Here is a 23,613-nt window from a genome sequence, read left to right on the forward strand (position 1 = left end):
TTAAGATATATGTTTTAATTATTTGCAAGGCAGAGTCAGAGAGAGAGGAAAAGGAACAGAGAGATACAGATATCTTCTATGTGCTGGTTCACTTCTCAAATGACCCTAATGGCCAGGGCTGGACTACGCCAAAGCCAGGATTCTAAAGCTTCTTTTGTGTCTCTCACTATGCATACATAGGAGTAGGGGCTTATGCATTGGGGTCATCCTCTGCAGATTTTCCAGGCACATCATCAGGGGTTGGAATGGGAATAGATTAGCTGGATCTCAAACCAGTACCCATATGGGATGTCAGCAGCACAGGTAGAGGTTTAATCTGCTCCACTTCTGATCCAGCTCTCTGCTAATGCATGTCACAATACAGTAGATGTCCCAAGTGCTTGGGTCCCTGCCATGCACCTGTGATACCCAGATGGAGTTCCTGACTCCTGGTTTCAACCTGGCCTTGCCCTATCCATGGCACATATTTGGGAAGTTAACTAACAAATGGAAGATTGATATCTCTGCCTCTGTCTTTATTACTCTGCTTTTAAAGTAAATAAAATAAATCTTAAAAAAGAATAACAATCTTAGGGCTGGCGGTGTGATGTGGCAGGTAAAATTTCCATCTGCAATGCTAGCATCCTATGTGGGTGATGGCTGAAGTCCTAGCTAGTCTTAAACCTATACAGGAGATCCAGAAGAAGTTTCAGACTCCTCTCTTCAACCTGGCCCAATCATGGCTGTTGCAGCCATTTGGAGAAAGAACCAATGAATGGAAGCCCTTTCTTTGTCTCTCTCTTCCTCCATCCAATTCACTCTCTGTAATAAATTAAGGCATCTTAAAAAAAATATATCTTGTGCATGCGTGTCTTGTTCATGAAGTCTAAGTCAGTACCTTATTGCTAGGCTTACAAGGAACTGAAGAATTGATTCTGCATCACACACAGAAGAGTTCAGACACATAATTTGAGAGTATTTCTAGAACTAGAAATAAGATACAAATGAGTATGAGTGTCTACAAACAGGGCAAAAGAGAGTCCCTCAAGAAAAAACAGGAAGACATTTAAAAAAAGGTGAAGATAAAGCCCTACTTTACCCCAGGAGCTCAGAGGTTGAAGCAGGGGGGAAAAAAATGAAACAGTAAAGGTCCCAAGAGAAAACAAAGAAGAAATTTAAATCTGCCCTTTACTTTTGTTTTCATCTCATCTAATAAAGTATCTAGGAGCTCACAGCCAAGCAATATTAAATCAGGCAATAAAACAATGATGACCTGTGAAATAAGCACAGAGCCAAATTTATGATGCTACTTTGGTGTAGGCTACACAAGTAGGCTCTAAGAAGTACTTCAAAGATCTTACAAAGACTTCCCATCTGCATCCAAAAGGAATCACAATTCATCCTGCTTCTGGTGCTGCCCACTTGGGTCTCTAATCATCATAGAGTCCCTCTGCCTCTCAGATCTTGTCTAACGGTAACGAGTCTTTCTTGCATTGCTATGAACACTTTTGTCATTAACAATAGGCCTTGTTCTGGTAACATATACCACACAGGATCGCTCATAAAGATAATGTAGTATACAAGAGATAGAATGAGAATGATCTTTCATGAAAGAAAAATACGTTTAGGCATATTTTGCCTACATATTCCATCACAGTATTTTCAAAAGAAATTAAAAAATGGCAAGTCATCCTATCACTTTCCTTTTCAAAAATAAGGGAAATTATTCTAATATGTCAAGGAAGGGAGGATTTGCATTGTAAAATATGGAACATGTACATAAGGCACAAGAAGTCCTACATTTTAAACTCTCTCGGGGTTCACAGTTGAACAGATGAAATCAAGGAGCTAGGAAACATGAGATGGGTGTGATTATTACCATCAATGATTATTCTAGAACCCAACAATCTTTCACAACTACATTCCATTTGAATATAAGTAAACTACTTGTTACTATGTAACCGCATGTGCTGCCAACCATGGAGTTCCTGGCTTCTGCCAGGTCACTGCAGGTTTGAATGAGTGATAGCTCACTGAAAATATTTTTTCTGAAGTAAAATAATAATAATATTTTTAGGGTTGATTTTGTAATCATTCTTTTGTAATGAAGTAAAAATGAAACAATTGGATGTTGCGCAAAAGGTTGTGATGATTTGTGTATAATTAAAGAAGGCAACTTTTCTGAGTTGTCCATTATGAGCATCATGCCGTAATGGTCCGTGCCTCCTCTGCCTCTCCTTGTTATCTCTTATTCTTGTCTTCTCACCAATCCACGCATCCTTTGCAAGCTCTGGAGTCAGCCGGAGCAGGCCTCTAGCACCTCTGATCAGTGATGGCAGGGCAGATGAAATATTGTCTTCTCAGGGAGAATCAAGATGGCGGAGTAGGGTAAGGACATGTTTAAACAGACAAAGAAACATTAACCAGTATGAAGCAGAGAGGGCACGTTCCAGGAAATAGGAGAAGACAGAACAACAGCAGGGGGCACCTGGAGATTGACAGACACAGGAAAGTAGCAGACACAATGGTGTGGTGTTGCAGTGACTGATACCCCAGCAGCATTCAGCAAGTGGCGATCTGAACTGCACCAGCAGCCAGAACTCCACCAGCAACCAGGTGAGAAGGGACTTTTCCTGGAAGCTTGGGAGATGAACCCAGACAAAGAACTGCCCATCCTGCAGCTCTGTTTGATTTGCCCAGGAACAGAGACAGAGCAGCAGATCCCAGATGGGCAGTGAGGGAGCAGGTTGGATTTCACAACCCAGTCCGCCCCTTTCGAGCCTAATCGGGCACTATTTTGTTTAAGGAAGCAAAGACAAGGGAAAGGACTAAGCATACACTGAGCTGGGAGTGAACTCATTTCTGATTCAGCGAACTGCAACAACATGGCATCCTATAGGTTCCACCCAAGATAGGTCCGAGTAGCCCTCAGACCTGATGACCAGCAGATCAAGAACTCTGGTCGTGGCAGATCAGGCACCATTTTGCACAGTGTCGCAAAAGTTTTAGGCCTGGGTCCAGCGCCGTGGCTGAAGTCCTCACCTTGAACACACCGGGATCCTATATGAGTACCGGTTCTAATCCCAGCAGCTCCACTTCCCATCCAGCTGCCTGCTTGTGGCCTGGGAAAGCAGTTGAGGATGGCCCAAAGCCTTGGGACCCATAATCCATGTAGGAGACCAGGAAGACGTTCCTGGTTCCTGGCTTTGGACTGGCATAGCACTGGCCGTTGTGGTCACTTGGGGAGTGAATCATTGGACGGAAGGACTTCCTCTCTGTTTCTCCTCCTCTCTCTATATCTGAATTTGTAATAAAAATAAACAAATCTGAAAAAAAAGTTTTAGGACTGCATAGGACAATAGTAAGCTGCATATGTCCTGAGCTTGCGAGAATTCACTGAGCTCAGTGCATTGCATTGGTCCCACAGGAAAATAATACCAACTATGGCATGGTATGGGTCAAAATAGGACCGTGTATCCCTCAGACCTGACAACCAACAGGTTCCAGCAAGATTACCACCAACAACAACCTAGCTATATAGGACTCCTGGTGTCTTCCTAATCCTGGGACCTACTCCAACCGGAAGTGGGAGAAAGGTTGTAGAGACAACGGTGCAGCCTCAGCATGGGATCACAGGAGGTGGAGACTGGTGAGCCAGGAGCTGGGGCAATGAAGACCATCATGGAAATCTAACACAAGAACCCAGACCATGGTACAATTGGCTGTAAACAAAGAGCCGTGTTCCAATTGCAATAAGTAAAATCGAACTGTAGACCTGTGGGTGACACAGCTTAGAAACCTGCCCCAAGGAGAAGATTCTGCTAACCACAAGTACAATGTCCAAGAGCAAAAGAGGAGACAAAGGCACAATGAATATTACTGAAGACTCCCTTGCAAAGGAGCAAAACCCTATGCCACCCTCAGAGTTAACTGAGGAAGACATCAAAAAAATAGGAGATACAAAATTCAAAACACTTGTTATAAAGCTTCTTATCAACAACAAGAAGCATGTAAAGCAGGCATTCAAGGAATTTAAGGAATATGTCACACTGGAAATGAATCAAATGAAAGCTGATATATCAGAAATGAAGAATATAGTGGAGCAAATTAAAAGTACAGTGGAGAGTTTCCAAAATAGAATAAAGGAGGCAGAAGAAAGAATCTCAGAATTGGAAGAAACTTCCTGTCACCAGGGGAAGCAAACAAAAAGCTGGAAGCAGAGCTGGATCAGGCCAAAAAAAGTATTCAAGAATTGAAAGACACTATTACAAGGCCAAATGTAAGAGTTATGGGAGTCCCAGAAGGTACAGAAAGAGAAACTGGTTTTACAAATATATTTAATGAAATAATAAAGGAAAATTTCCCTAATCTGGAGAAAGAATTGGGAAACAAGATCCAGGAGGGGCACAGAACTCCCAACAGGGTTTGATCAAAAGCAGTCTTCACCATGACACATGATAATCAAGCTTTCTTCAATCGAACATAAGGAAATGATCCTTAGGTGTGCATGTGAAAAAAATGAATTGACATATGAAGGAATGCCAATTAAATTCACAGGAGACCTCTCAAAGGAGACTCTACAGGCAAGAGGAGAATGGAGCAACATATTTCAGATTCTAAAATAAAAAAATTGTCAGCCTAGGATAACATACCCAGCAAAGCTTTCTTTTGTCTTTGAAAATAAAATAAAATTTTTCCACAGTAAAGAAAAGTTAAAAGAATTTGCTTCTTCCAAACCTGCCCTACAAAGGATACTTCAAGATGTTCTCTTGACAAAGAAGAGAAATAGCACCCACCAAAACTAAAGGCAAATGTGAAGAACATCCCAGTAAAATGACAAGAGACTAAATCAATGAACAACCCATTGCTAAAATAACAGGACAAAATCACCACTCATACATATTAACATTGAATGTAAATGGCTTAAGCTGAAACATCACATATTAATAGACTGGATTAAAAAACAAAACTCATCTATTTGTTGCCTACAGGAGACACATTTCACCAACAAAAATCAGTGGAAACTGTATCTCATGGATTTTGATTTTTTTATTGTTAGTTTCATCTCTTCAAAACACTTTTTTCTGATTAAATTCTTCAATGATTCATAGATCAAACAGTAGCATTATTTTCTTCAAGAAGGTTCTTGGTTTTCTTTTACATTTCTTTGGCAACATATTAGTCATTCAGTAGCATGTTATTTAACTTTATGGTGTTGTTAATTCTTTTTTCTTCCTGTTGTTGATTTTATTTTCATTTAAGAGGATGTATAGTAGTTGTATAATTAAGCCTATCATATCCAGTAGCATGTTTTTTAACTTCATGGCATTGTAAATTTCTATTTTTCTTCCTATTGTTGATATCATATTGTGGCTTTTCATTTAAGGAGATGTACAGTAACTGTGTAATGGAGACTAACATATCCAGATGTGAGGATACAATGTAGTATGCATTTCTACTTCTAAAGATGGACTTCCAATGAAACTGTTCACTATATGACAATAGGATGCTGGACTCGCTGCCATTGTCCATGCCCACAATAATGGACACATGACTATGTATGAATAACTATGCTTTAGTAACGATATAGGGGAACTCAGTGTGGTGGTTGGAGTTGGGTGGGGATAAGGGAAATCTCAGGGGTCTATGGAATTGTATCATAAAATGAGATATGATGATGATAATAATAACAATAAAAAAGATTTTTTAAAGTCCTTAAAAAAAAGAAATGTAAACAGCCAAAAGATATGTTGGTGCATGTAGACAATGAAGCATCAATAGTCACACTGTCCTTGAGAACAAAAAGCCCACAGACAGAAGAGGAGGAGAAAGAGAAGGAATAACTAGATTCCTTAAAAGTAGAACAGCCACCTTCAGACCAGAGATGGTCTCCCCAAGAAGCCGTTGAACTTCTCTGGATAATAAGATGCTGGACTCTATGTTTGGTATATGCTTGCAATGAAAGAATCTCAACTGAACTTGAACTGTGGCAATGCAGCAAAGTGGAGGAATCCACCATGGGGGGAGGGTTTGGGGAGGGGTGGGGGGAGTCCCAGTGCCTATAAAACTGTGTCACATAATACAAGGTAATTAATAAAAAAAATTAAATATCTCAAAGACAAAAAAATTAAAATTAAAAAAAAAGTAGAAGAGCCAGGGTCCAGCGTGATGGCTCAATTAGCTAATTCTTCCCTTGAAAGCACCATAATCCCTACAGGTGCCTGTTTGTGTGCCCACTGTTCCACTTGCCATTCAGCTCCCTGCTTGTGCCCTGGGAAAACAGTAGAGGATGGCCCAAAGCCTCAGGCCCCTGCACCCATATGGGAGAACCAGAAGAAACTCCTGGCTCCTGACTTGGAATTTTTTCAGCTCTGGCTGTTGCAGCCATTTGGGGAGTGAGCCAGTGGATGGAGGATCATTCTCACTCTCCATCCCTTTCTCTGTATGTCTGCTTTTCCAATATAAATAAATAAATAAAAGTAGAAGAGCTAAGGTGAAATGCACATCTGCACAGAGAGGAATATGACAAAGGGGCCTGAAAGCAACACACGGTCTTCTGTGTGCACCCACACTCAGGTGGCAGCCAGGCATGAATCGGTATTAGGCTGCTTAAAGCACAGCCAGCCCGTAAAATTCACTCCCTCCACATCTGATCTCTTGATAATTGCATAAACCTGCCTGCAAAGGAACAGGGAAGAGAAATGGTGTTCAAAAGGTCAAGGAGGAAAATCCCAAAGTCTGGGATCTAGAGCTTGTGCTGTACTCGAGGAGCAGGGAGCCAAGGAGGCAGGGCCAGTTGCAGGCTCCAGAACCCACTCACTCCCACCAGCTATGACACCTTGGTGAGTCACTCCCTCTCTGCCACTGTTGCCTTGATACGGAAGGACAAGCGTGGATACTTCACAGGCTTGTTGTTAGAAAGGACAAAGTAAATGACAGACCTACACATGTGGTGCATTTTACAGGTTAGCTGAGGCCTGGGGAGTCCAGATATTGTGGTAACAATTTCCCTGTTCCTCCACCAGCCAATGAGAGGAGACAGGTGGGACAGTGACCAGGGAGGCTGCTAAATGTCTGCTGGGCCAGAGAAAGGCCCCATCACTGGGGAGGGAGTAGGCTGGCCCGCTCTGCTCACAACCCTTAGGCTGTAGGGACATCCTGGCTTTTCCTTCAACTCATAGTGGGAAAGCAACTGGTGTTTGATATCTTGCAGCCCAGGTTCAGCTGCGTCACTCACAGAGGTCAGGGGATGGGCTGGGGAGGAAACTGAATGCATTAATATGTACTGGGATACATTGGAAATAAAAATACTGACCAACAGTTGCTTATAACTAACTAACACATAACCCTAGAGTAGCTGGAAAGGACAAGCCAAAGACTTATGTCTTGGCCTCAGCTCCTGCACGCCTTCCTTGCTTGCTTCCCCTCTGCATGTCGTCATTTCAACTAATATGAGCACAACTGCTGCTACTTGATTTCATTTTTTCTTTTTAATTAAAAAAATTATTTTTTTTTATTTCCAGGCTCTTTTTCTTCTCTCATAGCCAGTGCCAGGCATTTCTTTATGGCCACACAAAATGGACTAACACAGAACTCTGTCCATAGTATTCTTAGAACAGCAAATTATCCACCTCTTCTCTGTATCGCAGCTGATTCCTGCTCAGCCTGGAGACCCAGCTCCAGGACCACCTCTCCAACCCAGCCCTTCATTACTTTGATCTCGGGACTAACAAGGTGGAACAAGTATGTGACATGGCAAGGTGGGAGTGGAGGGATAGTTAATAAACAGGTGGTAGAAACTAAGGTGGGGAAGTCTGGGGTTTTCTCAGAGTGCCAGCCATGGGGAAGGAGGGATGTCAAAGTGTTGAGCCGGTGGAGAAGCGATGTACAAGATAGTTTTATATCAAGAGAAGAACATACGAGAAAGCTCAGATCCAAGAGGCAGAAGATGTGCAGGGGGCTCTGAGGGAAAGCGGCAGCAAGGGCACAGACAGGCTTGGCTCCAGGTGAGGGGCAGCTGCTGACAGCGTGAACTTGAAGTAGCTCTGCATGTTGAGAGACCCTGTCAATCAACTGCATCACAAATCATGAACTGAAGGAGGTAGAAGCAGCACAAGCAGAACAAAGACGAGAGTTTCCTGAACTGAGAGAAGAAATGCTGGTGACTTAACCCTAGCCAGTGGGAGTGAGGCTGGGAGGGAAATGGAAGTGGCTTGGAAAACAATGAGGATTTGGAGATGCTTACAGAGGGCTGAAAACACAGGAGACATCCAGGATGATTCCAAATTGTCAGATTGGAGACTTGGAGTCTTGTGACACCATGCATAGGAGATGGGTGAAAAGCCTGGATGAAGGGTGAGCTGGTCCAGGGGCACTCGCAGCTGAATTCCACAGTGCTCAGTGACTATGAAGGGGTCATTCAACACTTAATAGCCAACGAAGCACCTACTATGTGCAGGTCCTAGAGACTAGGCACTAGGAAGCCAGTAATAAATAAGACAGGAAAAAAAATTCTGGCCCTTCTGGAACTTAATGTCAGCAGAAAGATGAGAGAAATGAATTCATGTGATGGGCAGAATGTCAGAAGATAGTAAGCGCTGTGAAGAACAACAAAGCTAGAGCCAGCATCCTAGGTGAGAAGGTAGCATTTGGGCCTGTGTGTGTCACCTGAGTTAAGTCACCGGCAGAAAGATGAGCCAGTGACCTACAGCTACAGGTTGTCTGGCACATCCTATGGAGGTCATTGTGGCTGCAGGAGAGCGAGGCTCATCAAGTCACAGAAGGCCAGCCTCGTCCCTATGGACCATGGATGCACTTTGGGTTTGAGTCTAGGTGAAGATTTTCAGACAAAGATCAAATTAGGGTTCTCCCTGGGGCAAGAACAGAGGTTAGGGGTCTAGTTAGGTGCTGTTGGTGCAGATGGCAGACAGTGGTGGCAGTAGCGGAAGGGATGAGAGGTGAGCAGACTACACATGCACTTTGACTGCTTTATCAACGGGTGGGGTGTGAGGTGGATGAGATGGAGGACAGCCAGCACACAGCACGGGCCAGGAGAGCACCCCATCTGGACCCAGAAGCATGGCTCACAGATGCTCTTCACAAGCGGCAGTCCCTAAATGGCTGTACTGATTTCTGCGGCTCACCACAAAGTCAATTTCCACGAGTATTTAAGCTTGATGATGCCAATTACAGTATGTTTAACACCACCACAGAATAATTTACCCAAGTTCTCTATTTTCTCAGCGTGACCTTTAAGAAGCAAGTGCCTTCTATGCTTGCATGCTGCATGATATTTAAATTACTAACTTATTTCTCTCCTTTCTCTTTCCTCTGCAAAATCCCTCATGGAAGAATGGGGATGGGGGGACAGGGAGAAGGAAGAAAGAGAGGCTGATGTGGATGGAAGTGTAGTTGAATGGAGAACCATCTTCTAATACTCTGAGGCACAGTAAGGAAACTGTTGAACACAGAGAATTATCTGCCTCAAAACAACTGATAGGGAAGATCTTGAATGTTCCAGCACAAAGCAATGCTAACTGTCCTGACAGAGGTGCTAACCACCCTGATCTGACCATCGCATGGTGAATACAGGTACAGAAATGTTATGCTGTGCTCCATAATTATGTATAATTATTATGTGTCCTTCAAGAATTTAAAAATTATCTTTAAACAGTGCTAAGAAGAAAGCAAGCAACCAAGCAAAACTCCTACCGTGTGCACTTTCCTCTCACCATGGAATTCAGGCCAAAGGGAAGAGCATCACTATGTGGTGAAACCTTAAACAAACAATATGTGCTTGGAGTTCCCAACAAAACTTGCTTAATAATGGCCCCACTTGCTTGGCTGATGAGAGAATGAGTGGGAAAAAAAGAGATGTGATGGTGCCCAGTTCCCTCTCAAACTGCCACAAGTAACTGACACTAGTTGGTCCAAAAGCAGAGCACATGCACAGGCTACTCACCAATATGCACGAAGCACAAATGTCAAGTGACCCTGAGCCCTGGGGGCCTTTCTTCTCACTCTCTGGACTGAGACTTCACCTACATCATGAATCAGCAGGGTTGCTGGGACTCGATCCCAGAGACTCTGGCTGTAGTGATGGGTGATCTTAGTAACAAGGTCCACCACCTCACTCTACAAATGCAAGAGTTGCCAAATAGCAGCTCAAGTGTGCATGGTAGATAACTTTTAAAATGCTTTAACTGGGCCAGGCGTGATGGTTCAATTGGCTAAATCCTCACCTTGCAAGCACTGGGACTCCACATGAGTGCCAGCTCCCTACCCAGCTACTCCACTTCCCATTCAGCTCCCTGCTATGGCCTGGGAAAGCAGTGGAGGATGACCCAAAGCTTTGGAACACTGTATCTATGTGGGAGACCTGGAAAAATCTCCTAGCTCTTGGCTTTAGATCAGCTTGCCTCTATCACTGTGGCCATTTGGGGAGTGAACCAGAGAACATAAGATCTCTCTCTCTGTCTCTCCTCTCTGTAAATGTGCCTTTCCAATAAAAATAAATAAATCTGTAAATAAAATACTTCAACTTCATTTCTGTTCCATACCTTTATTGCATCAGGGTACTATGAATCTAGTCCAGGGTTGGATCAATGATACTAAAGTTGTCTTGTAGCATGGGGTGCTGGGAGACGAGGGAAGAGATTGGTTCCAGAACCCTAAGGATACCAAGATCTGTGGATGTTCCAGTTCCTTTTATAGTGTTTATGTATAACCCACACATACCTCCCTGTATACTCTAAATCATCTCTAGATTATTATACCCAATACAGAGGCAGCATTTTGGTGTAGCAGGCTAAACCAACACTTGCATTCCAGCATCCCATATGAGTATCAATTTGAGTTCTGACTGCTCTTCTTTTTTTAAAAAAAAAAAAAAGATTGATTTATTTTTATTACAAAGTCAGATATACAGAGAGAAGGAGAGACAGAGAGGAAGATCTTCTGTCCAATGATTCACTCACTAAGTGAGCCGCAACAGCCGGTGCTGCACCAATCTGAAGCCAGGAACTTGGAACCTTTGTTTTCCCAGGCCACAAGCAGGGAGCTGGATGGGAAGTGGAGCTGCCGGGACTAGAACCGGCACCCATATGGGATCCCGGCACGTTCAAGGCGAGGACTTTAGCCGCTAGGCCATGCCGCCGGGCCCGACTGCTCTGCTTCTGAGCCACCTCCATGCTAATGCACCTTGGGAAGCAGAAGACGGCCAAAGTACTTGGACCTCTGCCATCCACGTGGGAGACCTGAATGGAATTCTTGGATCCTGGCTTCAGCCTGGCCCAGATTCAACCTTAGTGGCCCTTTAGGGATTAAGCCAGTGGTTGAAAGATGTGTCTCTCTCCCCCTCTCTCTGTAACTTTGCCTTTCAAATAGCTAATAAATGAATCTCCTTTAAAAAATGAAAATGAATATTTAAAAAGCAGTAACTACAAAAATGTTGTATAAATAGTTGTTTTATATTATTTAGAGAAAACCACCAAGGAAAAGTCCACATATATTCAATACAGATGCAATCTCTTTAAACAAAATCAAAACAACAACAACAAAAAACTGGTTTTCAGCCCTACCAGAGAAGTAATGGATTAAGCTGCCACCTGCAATGCTGGCAATCTATGTAAGCATTGCTTCAAGTCCTGGCTGCTCCACTTCCATTTCAACTCCCTGATAATGTACCCAGTGAAAGCAGCAAAGGATACTCCCAAGTTCTTGGGCCCCTGCACCCATGTGGCAGACCCAAGGAAGCTCCTGACTCCTGGGTTCAACCAGGTCCAGCCCCAGCTGTAACAGCCATTTGAAGAATTAACGAACCAATGGATGGGACATTGTGATTCTCCCTCACTCTTTGTAACTCTGCCATTCACATAAATAAATCTTTTAAGAGAGGTTTTCAGTTCACAATTGGTTTAATCCATGATTATAGAACAAACGGGTTAATTGTAAGATGGTATACAGATTGCTGGTATACAGATTTACAGAGTCATCTTCCTCATTCACTTATTTCCATGTTCAATGGCCTCTAATATTTGAAAGGCTGGGTTAAGGAAAGAGAGAAAGAGAAAGATCCTCCATCCCTGATCCTCCTACTTAGCCACAACTGCTGGGGATGAGCCAGGCTGAAGCCAGGAGCCAAGCACTTGACTATCCACTGCAGGGCCCAGTCTCCCAAGGGTTAACTCCACAGCTTAGCTTGTTTCTCTAGGGGTAACAGGATGGGCAATCTTGGCCTGACACATTTAGCCCCTGGCTTGACTGCAAGTTCCCTCTTCCCTGCTTCCCCTTTTTTAAGATGCCCTCGGGGGGTTCGGGCCTTGGGATTCGGGGGCAACTGCCGCTCCTCACAGTGTGGCGGCTGTGGGGGGTGCCCCTGCCGGGTCGGACCCAATGCTGGGGGCTCACGCCAAAGACACTGCCGCAAGGCAGTGAACAAGTCCTCGGCCTCATCCAGGGCGGCCAGTGCACCATGTGGTGCCAGGCTTTGCCTGCTGGCCGCCCGGCCGGGAAGCTCTGGGGTAATGGATGTCCGAATTGCTGCTTAGATAGCTCTAGGGTGACCCCACTGTTTCTGGGTTCTGAGTCAATCCTAAAGATTCCCAACGCCAGTAACTCTTCTTTTGGAGAACTTCTAATCACTCAATAATGCTGAGCTTTGAACACCTATAATGCAAAAGATAAACCCCAGATTGTCTAGCAGGATATCTTTTTGCCTGACATGATGTTGGTTCAGGAGACTGGTCACATTAGGCAGGTCCATAATTTTAACTAGCACTCTAGAACCTTATACTGGGGTGGACTCCGTGCAGGATGTGTGGGCCACACCCTGTAGAAAGTTTGGCCCCAGTGATAAACCTAAATTTTAGGTGGTTATGGACTAAGCTAGGTGTGACCAAGGAGCCTGCCATCAATCACAGGTAAAGGGATCCACCATAGACTGGACTGGGCAAGGCAGCAGCACCCAAATGTGCATCCTGAATAGGCTGTGGGGTGGGCCGGGCTGCAACATTCACCAGCTCATACAAGGCCAAATGGGAGGCCAGAGTACACTGGGCACTGGCCTAAAAACCAATGGCATGTATGTAAACTGGGTTTGGGAGTGGATCAAGTGGAGGTACTTGGGAAGCTCCCCTGGCGAGTCATAGCTCTCGCTGGTGAACATGCCGTCCAAATCTGGGGGTCAGACTAGCAGGGTATAGTAGCTCCAAAATGTGTAACTTGGTAATGGACCGTAATGTACTGGGCAGGACTGAACAAACTTTTGTTTACAAGCAAAACTAGAAACCAGCATGGAACACAGGTCATACCGAGCTAGGCTCTTGCACCTACTGGTCCCTAGAGCAACCACGGGCAGGTGCATGATTTACAGCTAGGAACAAGCCCAATCGGGGAGGTAACGGGACACCCTAACTAGGTTGAGGTTCCCACCAAGGGGCGTATGTGCTAGAATTGGAGCTGTGTTCTATCTAGGAAACAGTTGCAGTCACCCGAGATACTAGTGTGGGCTGGGATTGGATGCACCAGGCCAGTTCAGACCCCAACACCATCTGGTGGCATGGAGAACCAGGGGGTAGATGTGGGACTGACTAGGCTGGGTCTCAACCCCCTACTGAGCCATGCGTGAGCTGTATGTGGGTAAGGACGAGCCATGGCTGGGCTGAAACATCCAACAACAAGAACCACAATGGGGTGAAAGCCAGCCAGGAAAAGCCACTGTTCCTGCTAGGGCAGGAGGTGAACTGAGTTGGGTTGGCTCAAGGACCCCCTGGCATGCGCAAAACCTGCCTTTGGGAGGGGATCTGATGGAGGAGCCTGGGCAACTCCTCTGGCAGGACACAGTCCCTGCAGGTAAGCGCAAGAAGCATGATAGGAAACAGTCCAGAATAGGCCATGGAAAGTTTCCCACTGGCACACATTCAGCATGGGTCAGGAGCAGACCAGGCTGAATCAGCCCGTATCACCCACTGGCAAATCCGATCACCAGATCAGAGTGTGGGATGAGCCGGGTTTGGTCGCGACAAAACCAGTACACATTATGGAATGCCAGGGCGTGGTTGCCTGTACTGGATATGAATGCAGCACCCAACCAGCACACATGAGATCCAGGAAGGAAGGGAGGGGCAGAACTGGCGGGGGGATTAAGGGGCTGGTTCCCTCGCCGGACAGCTACTCCCAATGGAGAGCGTGGGCTGGGATAGAGACAGACTAGACTATGCAAGGCTACAACACCTGTGCGCTGCATGTGGACTAGATCAGGGAAAAGCCAGGCTGGGCTGATTATTCCTGCTGGTGCAAGCATAAATTAGAGTGGGTGAGGGATGTTTGGGCATAGCCGCAGAAGCTGGCACTGGGGACTAATTCTGTCAAGTCAAATCACAGAACCACCTAAAGAGTGCATAAACCGGGACAGAGAGACCTGGGAGGGAAAAAGTGGGTTCCCCCTTCTTGGGTCACTATTCCCGTGGGAGGGCATGAAGACTGGGACGGGGGCTGGGATGGCTAGATAGAGAGGCACTCAACAACACCCGTGAGGGCTGGATGGTTGAGTTGGTTAGATAGAACTAAGCTTTAATACCCATTGACACGTACAAGAGCCAAATGGGATGGGGGACAGACTGGTCTTCTGCTACACATACTGGCAAACCAGGGTAGGGGGCGGGCCTGGTGGGGGTTATTGTGGGTCGCCCCGACTAGGCTGCAGCTCCCACTGGTTTGTGTGAGGGCCGAGTACGTGCTGGGCAGAACCAGACTGGACTGCAACACCCATTGGTTCCAGTGCAACTCGGGACTGAAAACAGAACCAACCCAGCAATTGCAACCACCAGCTGATCGTGGTGATGGACTGTGCCGGGCCCTGTGCTTGCTAGAGCATACAAGAAACTAGTCTGGGAATACCTCAAAGTTTCTTTGGAGATCTCCCTAATCGAACTGCTGGACTCAGAACTCTAATCAAGAAAAGACAGAAGACAGAGCAGATCAATCATTCATCTCAGCTATATGTTGGCAGCGATATATGGGGCAAACAGAGACTTTATGATGGACCATATCAATTAGTGGACCACCTCATCGAGTGAAACTGGCAGCGATTCATAACCGGAGAATTATTAACACCACTCGAGCACATATCTCAGAGCATGCCCCACATCCGGGACTTGGGGTGGGCGGGAAACCGGGTGGGGCTTCCCCCTCAATATCCCCCTTTACCTCAGATACAAGATGGAAACAATGTGGACATAATAGTATTACCCACTTCCCTATCCCCCTGAACCTTTTTTTTTTTTCTTTTCTTTTCTTTTTCTTTCTTTAACTGTAATTAACTATGTAAAGATTGTCAACAACACAATAAAATAGATTATAAAAAAAAAAAAAAAAAAAAAAAAGATGCCCTCGGGGGAGCTTAGGAGTTGCTTGAGCATTGGAAAAATACTGGGAGAACTAGGCAGACTATAAAAGAGGCAGGCCAACTTTGAATAAATGGCATTCTCTTTGCAAGAATGACCCACTGTGTGTTGTCTTTTTTGTAACCCTAGTCCCTCTGCTCAGCTTGGGGTACGTGGCGACGCGGGCGTTGCCAATCCACTGCTACTTTCTCAGATGCATTAGCAGGGTGCTGGAACTAGAAGTAGAGCAGCCAGGACTCAAACCCAGTGTCCAGATGGGATGCAGATCCTGGAGGCAGAGGCCAAATCCATATTCTTCCCAAGGCAAACACAGTGTCTTGCTCTGGTCTTGAGGCTCTGTTCTTGCTGACCTACATCCTTTGCAAAGCCTCTCAATTTGTCTTATTAAAGCGGCCTGACTGGACGGAGGCGGTGGGCCTGGAGGCTTACTGTACCAAGACAGTGCTGTGCCCATGATCGTGCAAGAGCCGGGTTGGGTTATCTTCAACTGCTGCGGGTGCCACTGTCTCAGCTATCAAAGGTATTTGCTGCCAAGAGAGTTGTCTCCAGGTTCTTCGCAACCTAGCCAAGCCTGGAATCTGCAGAAGACTGATGTTATCATATCAATCCACAAAGATCTGGAAGACAAACCTGTTGCAATTCACTGGGGAGTTCATGAACAATCAACAGGTAGAGGAGCAAAAATCCGTGCCCCCCAACAGGGAAAAACCTTACCATCTGTCTCGAGAGAGTGAGTTTCCCCAATGACCACCGAAGACGAGACTTGATGCAAAAGCAAGAGGCTTTATTCGATTACCAGCGTGCTGGGGCCGGGGCCAGTTCCTCACGCAGGAGGTCATGGTATAGCATCCTTTTTTTTTTTTTTTTTTTTAAAGATTTATTTATTTTATTACAAAGCCAGATATACACAGAGGAGGAGAGACAGAGAGGAAGATCTTCCGTCCGATGTTTCACTCCCCAAGTGAGCCACAACGGCCCGTGTGCGCCGATCCGAAGCCGGGAACCAGGAACGTCCTCCAGGTCTCCCACGTGGGTGCAGTGTCCCAATGCATTGGGCCGTCCTCGACTGCTTTCCCAGGCCACAAGCAGGGAGCTGGATGGGAAGTGGAGCTGCTGGGATTAGAACCGGCGCCCATATGGGATCCCAGGGCTTTCAAGGCGAGGACTTTTAGCCGCTAGGCCACACCACCGGGCCCACGGTATAGCATCCTTTTTAAAGGCTACCATAACCATGAACAGGGAAGGGGAACCCTAAACATAAACAGAGAAGGGGAACCCTAAATATAAACAGGGAGGGGGAACCATAAACATAAACAAGGAAGGAACCCTAAACATCACTGTCCTTCACTGTCCTTTTCCGCAAGCAAAATACAGAAAGCAAAAAAGCAAATTAAATCCTTCTGTCATTTCAATCCTAAATGTTCCTTCTGTCATTTCAATCCTAAATGTTCCCTTTCACCCTGGGCTATGGGTGGTACTCACAGGTGCCAGTGGAACTGCATTATGAGCCATGCCCTCCCCGTCCTAGAGCCCAGTTCTGAAGCGAGAGCACTCCAGAAGCCGACTTGGCTGGGCACTGGGGATGTTGAGACGCTTGCCCTCCATGGAAGTATCATCAGGAGAAAGTCGCTGCATCCTGGGCTCCTGGTCACTTGCTCTCTGCACAGAAAATAGGGGCAAGGCCCTGCCTGTGCAGCCCAGGACCTACTGTGCCGTAAATGAGTCTTTGCCAGGTGTGGGTGTGCCCTTCCAGGGAGGTCACGGCGTTCAGGTGGGTTCTGCGTTTTCCATCGGCAGGATCTGGTTGATGTTTTCCATCTGGGTGGAGGACAGGCTGAGGCAACCACCGCCAACCTTGTGCAGTCTCCTCCTGCCATCGGAATCATGATGTCTCTTGGAATGCCTCCTAGTGTTCCATTTAGTCACTCAAATTTAATACTTACAGCAGACGTGCATTTTTGTAGCCAATAGGTTTGTGTTTTTTTTCTTTTTAATCTCACAGTAGAAGAAAAACTCATAAAAAGAGCAAGGAGATCACTATGGATATGCTATTTAAATAGTGATTCATTAAACAGAAAATTAACAACTTGAACTATTTCAGCCTTGTTCAGGATGCATTTCGGTGTTTGACACAGTGGAAAGCAGACTAGGTCCAGTTTCATATCTTCCTTTTCATTTGACTTTATACTTTCATTTTGTTCTTCAGGTTTTGTATGCTCTTCCACAGCATTTGTATCAACTTCCTCTTGTGATTACGCTTTGTGGGGCTACTTGGTGTTCACAGTGCCTTTGGCCATCTTTCCTAACCTCTCAAGCCCAAGTGATGCGAATGAAACAGGTGCACCTACCAGCCTGGTATCTTTTCACTCTCCCCTCAGCATGCAGAACATCACTTGGCTTTTTGATAATTGTGGCGTGCTGCAGCGACACACCTCTCAGTGCTGGAGTTGTTGTGGGCAGGCCAGGGGCAGGGCAGAGCAGTGCAGACAAAGTGGCAGCACAGGGAGTTGGAGGTGTGTACTTACCCATTTTCTAAAAACTCGTTTATTCATATCCTGTTTATTGAGTAATAAGGAAATGAATGTTTGTCTTGCTGATTTATACACCTTCTTTGTAATGAGATGAAGTTTTTTGGATCAATACCCTATTGGGAGTTTGAAATCTATTAAGCATTTCTGCTGGAAGTCTCAGATGTTCATGTGCTCAGACAGTTTGCTTTGATTTTGTTTATACTTATTGGAAGGGGAAGTGCATTTATAGTTAATAAGATATGTCAAGAGGATAATTACAGGGGAAAATAAAAAAAAAATTTGCAATATGGTGATATACCCAATGGACAGCAGAGAAAGGATGCTATAGTGTAAGTTTGGTGAGCAAGTAGAAATCCTAGATTAGAATGAAAATAGGATTCAAGGTCAATTCCAGCACGCCTTGTAAATTCATACAAGTTCAGGATTCCCTTAAGTTAAAATTAATAACACAAAGGTTGGTGCAGCAGTTAAGACACCATTTAGGGGCATGATGGCTCAATGGCTAATCCTCACCTTACAAGCACTGGATCCTGTACGAGTGCCCAATCATGTCCTGGCTGCTCCACTTCCCATCTAGCTCCCTGCTTGTGGCCTGCAAAAGCAGAGGAGAATGACCCAAAGCCTTGGGACCCTGCAACCATGCGGGAGACCCAGAAGAGGCTCCTGGCTCCTGGCTTTGGATAGACTCAGCTCTAGCCATTGCAGTCTCTTGGAAGGTGAACCAATGAATAGAACATCTCTCTCTCTTTCTCTGGATAAATCAAGACACCATCTAGGGGCCCAGTGTGATAGGCTAGCGGGATCCCATATGGAAGCCAGTTCTAATCCCGGCTGCTCCACTTCCCATCCAGCTCCCTCCCTTTGGCCTGGGAAAGCAGTTGAGGACAGTCCAAAGCCTTGGAATCCCGCACCTGTGTGGGAGACCTGCAAGAGGCTCTGGGCTCCAGGCTTTGAATCAGAGCTGCAAGAGGCTCTGGGCTCCCGGCTTTGAATCAGCTCAGTTCTGGCCATTGAGGCCGCTTGGGGAGTGAATCACTGAATGGAAGGTCTTCCTCTCTGTCTCTCCTCCTCTCTGTATATCTGACTTTGCAATAGCAATAAATAAATCTTAAAAAAAAAAAAAACACACCATCTAGGACACGTATATCCTACAGCACAGCTCTGGGCTCAAGTCCCAACTCTGATCCTAATTCCAGATTCCCACCATTGTGCACCCCTAGGAGGCAGCAGGTGATGGCTCGGGTCATTGGGTGCCTGCCTCCCACAAGGAAGACAGATTGAATTCCAGGCTCCTGGAATGTTACAAGCATTTAGAGTGGATGAGCAGATGGGAGATCTCCTTCATTTTTCCGCATTTCAATAGTAATAACAACAATAATACAAAGCTAATTTAAAAGGTATGGGGAAAATCTGGGGTGGGGTTGAAGGTGAGAATTTGGGAGGGAATCCCAGTCTATAGGAAGTTGTACCACAAAATTCACAAATTCAAACTAAAATATATAAACTAAAAAAAAAAAAAGTAAGTTAACCACACTACTTGTACTTAATGTCTTTACATTCAAATAGTAACTATGAACTGCCGGAGTCCAGCTCCAGCCGAGTGCATGGAATAGGCATAGAGAAAATGAATGGATCGCTACAATTCCAGGATCATAATGGACCATGTGAGAAAGCTGTCCGCTTTATTTATGCAGAAGGAGTCACAAGCTTTGGCACAGACTTTACATCACTGTCAAGTAGGTGTTTCTAAGGACATTGTTTCACCTTAAAGCAGGATGTTATCCATCCTGACCCTGTGGTCAGGAAGTTCTCAATAGACACATTGAGTGCATATCACATAGACATAGTGCATGTTAATCAGTAACACAGTCCTACTGCAATTCTCATTCTATAACTTAATCTTGAATCAGTTAAGGGAGGACATGCATCACAGAAGGAGGGAGCTAAAGATCAAGGATGTTCAATGGAGGCAGCAGAGACAGAGACAGAATGAATTGTAAAAGGCCCTTATCAGCAACAGCAACTTCCAAACTCATATTGATAGTAAAGACCAACTCCACAGAGGCAGACAATGGCTAAATAGATTACAGAATTCTCAGTGGGGTTGTCCCATGTCCATGCAAAGGGAGGTGGAAATGCCTTCAGGTGTTTGTAAAGACATTCCCTGGGCCCTGCCTGCAAGGGAACAACCCAGCAAGGAACCACACTTTGGCTGAGTTGTTTTCATGACAGTAGGAGTTGCTGCTTTGTTTGTATTTACCCTTCCAGCATCACCCTGCATCACTGCCTGCCTCCCGGAAGGCTTGCTCTCCTATTGCGAAGGAAATTGATGGGTGGGTGGGTGGAAAGGTTGGGGTGTTTCTCTTCCTGCTGGGTGAACCCACCTGTCTGCTGGAGGTCACACCTCCTGCTGCTTGGCTCCTCCGCACCTCGCCTTTGCTGGATCCAGTGCCACTCCCTTCCTCTTCCCCTCAGGCACAGAGTATTCAAGGCTGCCCTCTGTTGGAATTTGGCTTTGGCTATGGAGTGCTCCACTCTCTCTGTGAGTCCCTACCCGCTGGGCCCACTCTGTAACTGGTCGCTTTACACCACTCTTTCTCAAAGACCTTCGGGGTCCTAACTGATAAGGTGAGGTTCTTTTCTAAAAACAGGAGGGTTGGTCACAGTAGTGAATGCCAGCAACTTGTGATGTTGGCATCCCTTACCAGAGCCACAGTTTGAGTCCCAGCTTCTGAGTCAGCTCCCTGCTAATGCACCTAGGGATGCAGTAGATGGCTCAAAGTCCCTGCCATCCACATAGGAGATCAGGATGGAGTTCCTGGTTTCTAGTGTGGCAGCCCAGACAATGCAAAATGGCTACAGTAATGCTAGGTCTTTCGAAACATTTCTGTGACATGTCTATAACCTGACCTTTGCCATAACCTTGGGTTCTTGGAAAGTCCTGAAAAGGGCAGTGGGGGTGCTTATCACCAGATGGTATCTCATTCCAGGATGAGATCTTGCTTTTCTTTTACAGCTCAGGTAGTAAACTGATCGACCCAAATTGTTTTTAGTAAATGCAATTGGGAGGATCTGTTTACCTGGTTCTGTTATTCACTAAGAGGTGAAATGTGACTCTTACTGATTGTGTGTGAGGAGTTAGACTTGGGTAGTAGGCAGTTAGGGCATTCTGGGTCCCTGAGCCATTTTTTTCTCAAAGATAAAGTGGCGTTTTCCCTACCATGTCTTAGATTCACCAGAGCATGTTTCTTCCAAGGGACAAAGGCAAAACTAGCATAGCAATTCCCCACCTGAAGTATCAGCAACTTTCTCTGGCCATTGTGTGGGAGGGCCTCAGGCTGGTCTCCTTATCATTGAGCATGTCTGACACCTGTCTGGCCTTTTGCCCCAAAGCCAAATACCAGTGGGACCAGGAATTTTCTTTTGCCTTTGGAAAAGCCCTTTTGAAGTAAAGCTTTAAAAGATGCTTCCCCCACCATTGATACGGGTCTTTTTACTTTTCCTCCTGCCACCGGGGCAGAGATCTAGGGTTTTTTTTCCACTTTCCCTTCCGCCACTATGGCAGGGGGTAAGGGTCCTTTCTATCTCAAAGCTCCCTCCCGTCATTAAGACGGGAGCCTCCTTTCTCAGCTTTTCTTTTTTTTTTACATGAAAGAATATTTATTGATTTCTTTTTTACTATGTAACATACAAGGTGAAGACACCAGATTGAATTTTCTCAAATGGAAACTGGAGCACAGGACAGCATTCTTGTTTGATTCCAAGAACCTCAACATCATCTGTCCTTGGGAGGATCTGTGATAATGTCCATGAGGATAGCAACGGTGCTTAGCAGTGAAGAACATCTTGCTAAATTGCTCCACCATGGGTCCCTGCTCAAGGTGTTCACTTTTTCCTTGCAGTCTGGTTTTCAGCATTTGATATGTGTTTCTTCATTATTAAGCACAGGTTCTGGTCGAGGGATAGGTTTGGTATGTTCATATGGAATATCCACGGAAGGGTGATAACATACTATGTTCCTGCCATCCGATGTCAAAGCAAGTTCTACTTTGCAATTATAGTCATCCGGAAGAGGAGAATATGTAGATTTACGGCAAACACAATATAAAGCTCCATGGGTTGGAGATAAATGTCTCCAGACAGCTGTGTTTGATATCACCCGTTTCACTGCTGCTGCTGCCATGGCATATCCTGAATGCTGCGTATCAAGTGGGATGAAAGGGATGTTTGGAAGAAAACCACTTTCAGCATCTCCTTCTAGGCCTACCAAGTTTTGTCCCACGAGCACGCCATCTTGTCCTCATCCGGGTCCCCAGCTTTTCTAATAAATCTTGCTTTAAAACTAAACTGTGTCTGCATGAAAATTCTTCCTTCCTGAGAGACAAGAATTGAGGTTGCTGCCGTATTCAGGGTCAAAAACCCTACAACAATTGGATAGCTTCACATGCATGATGCTTAAACTGGGAACCTGTTCCATGTCACTACAGTTGACTGAATCATTCATAAGCTTGGTTGATTGAATGATTCACATCATGTAACAGTGCTTTTAGTTGATTTGATGACCATTGCTTAAGAACCCCTAAACATGGCTGACTGAGGCTGCTCCCCTCTTCCACATGTGGTGGAATGAGCTAGTCCACTGGTTGACACCAGCTGGTGAATAGAACTCCCGAGCTGGGCCCAGCATGGTAGCATAGTGGCTAGAGTCCTGTCCTTGCATGTGCCAGAATCCCATATGGATTCTGGTTCGTATGCAAGCTGCTCCATTTCTGATCCAGCTCCCTGCCTATAGCCTGGAAAAGCAGTAGAGGATGGCCCAAAGCCATAGGACTGTGCACCCACGTGGGAGATTCAGAAGAAGTTCCTGATTCCTGGTTTCAGATTGGTGCAGCTCCAGCTGTTGCAGCCATTTGGAGAGTGAACCAGTGTACAGAAGATCTTTCTCTTTGTATCTCCTTCTCTCTGTGTATCTATCTTTCCAATGAAAATAAATAGATATTTTTTAAAAAAGAACAAAAGACTCCTGAGCTTCTAAGTGTCTGCCTTCCACTCATTTCCAGGATACGGTCAACTCGTAACACTCTTTCTGTTACTTAGGCTCCTTCCATGATCATAGAATTTACATCCCATCAAATGCAGTTTTTCCTTCTAATTTTTTGTTTCATTCCTTTTCTCCTGGTATCTTGAGGGATCTTTCTTCTAGTTAGAATGTGACAACAGGGCGTTAAGCACTGTTCTCCTGCCTGCAGCACGGACACCCCTATGGGTGGCAGTTTGAGTCTCAGCTGCTCCACTTCCGAGCCAGCTCTCTGCTTACAGTCTGGAAAAGCAGCAGAGGATGACCCAAGACCTTGGGCCATGTATGCACATGGGAGACCCAGAAGAAGCTCTGGCTCTCAATTTAGGATCAAACCAACTCCAGCCATTGCAGTGATTTAAGGAGTGAACTACTGTGATAAAAGTCTTGTGTTGAATTTACCCAAGTTTGATTTACATTGTATTTTAAGTAGATGGGTTATTCAACATAGGTTTCCCACTGGGCCTCAAAGTTCTTCTTTTAGTTATATACAGTACTTAGAAGAATTGAAAACAAGACCACAATAAAACTTGCATACAAATACAAATAGCAGCCCTATTCACAGTAAATGAGGATGGTAACAAATCAAATATCCATCATTTGATGAACATAAAATAGTAAA

The 23,613-nt window shown here is 45.3% G+C and overlaps 1 protein-coding gene and 1 pseudogene across 1 annotated transcript in view; both read right to left on the minus strand.

The window, feature by feature from the left end:
• The window catches only part of KDM3A (lysine demethylase 3A), a 141,810-nt gene that overhangs the window by 66,700 nt on the left and 51,497 nt on the right, over positions 1 to 23,613 (minus strand). The gene's annotated exons all lie outside the window — the stretch shown is intronic.
• Positions 17,151 to 22,114, minus strand: LOC101525766 (large ribosomal subunit protein mL42-like; annotated as a pseudogene).

This window comes from Ochotona princeps, chromosome 8 (assembly GCF_030435755.1).
Source record: "Ochotona princeps isolate mOchPri1 chromosome 8, mOchPri1.hap1, whole genome shotgun sequence".
Taxonomy (NCBI): Eukaryota; Metazoa; Chordata; class Mammalia; order Lagomorpha; family Ochotonidae; genus Ochotona; species Ochotona princeps.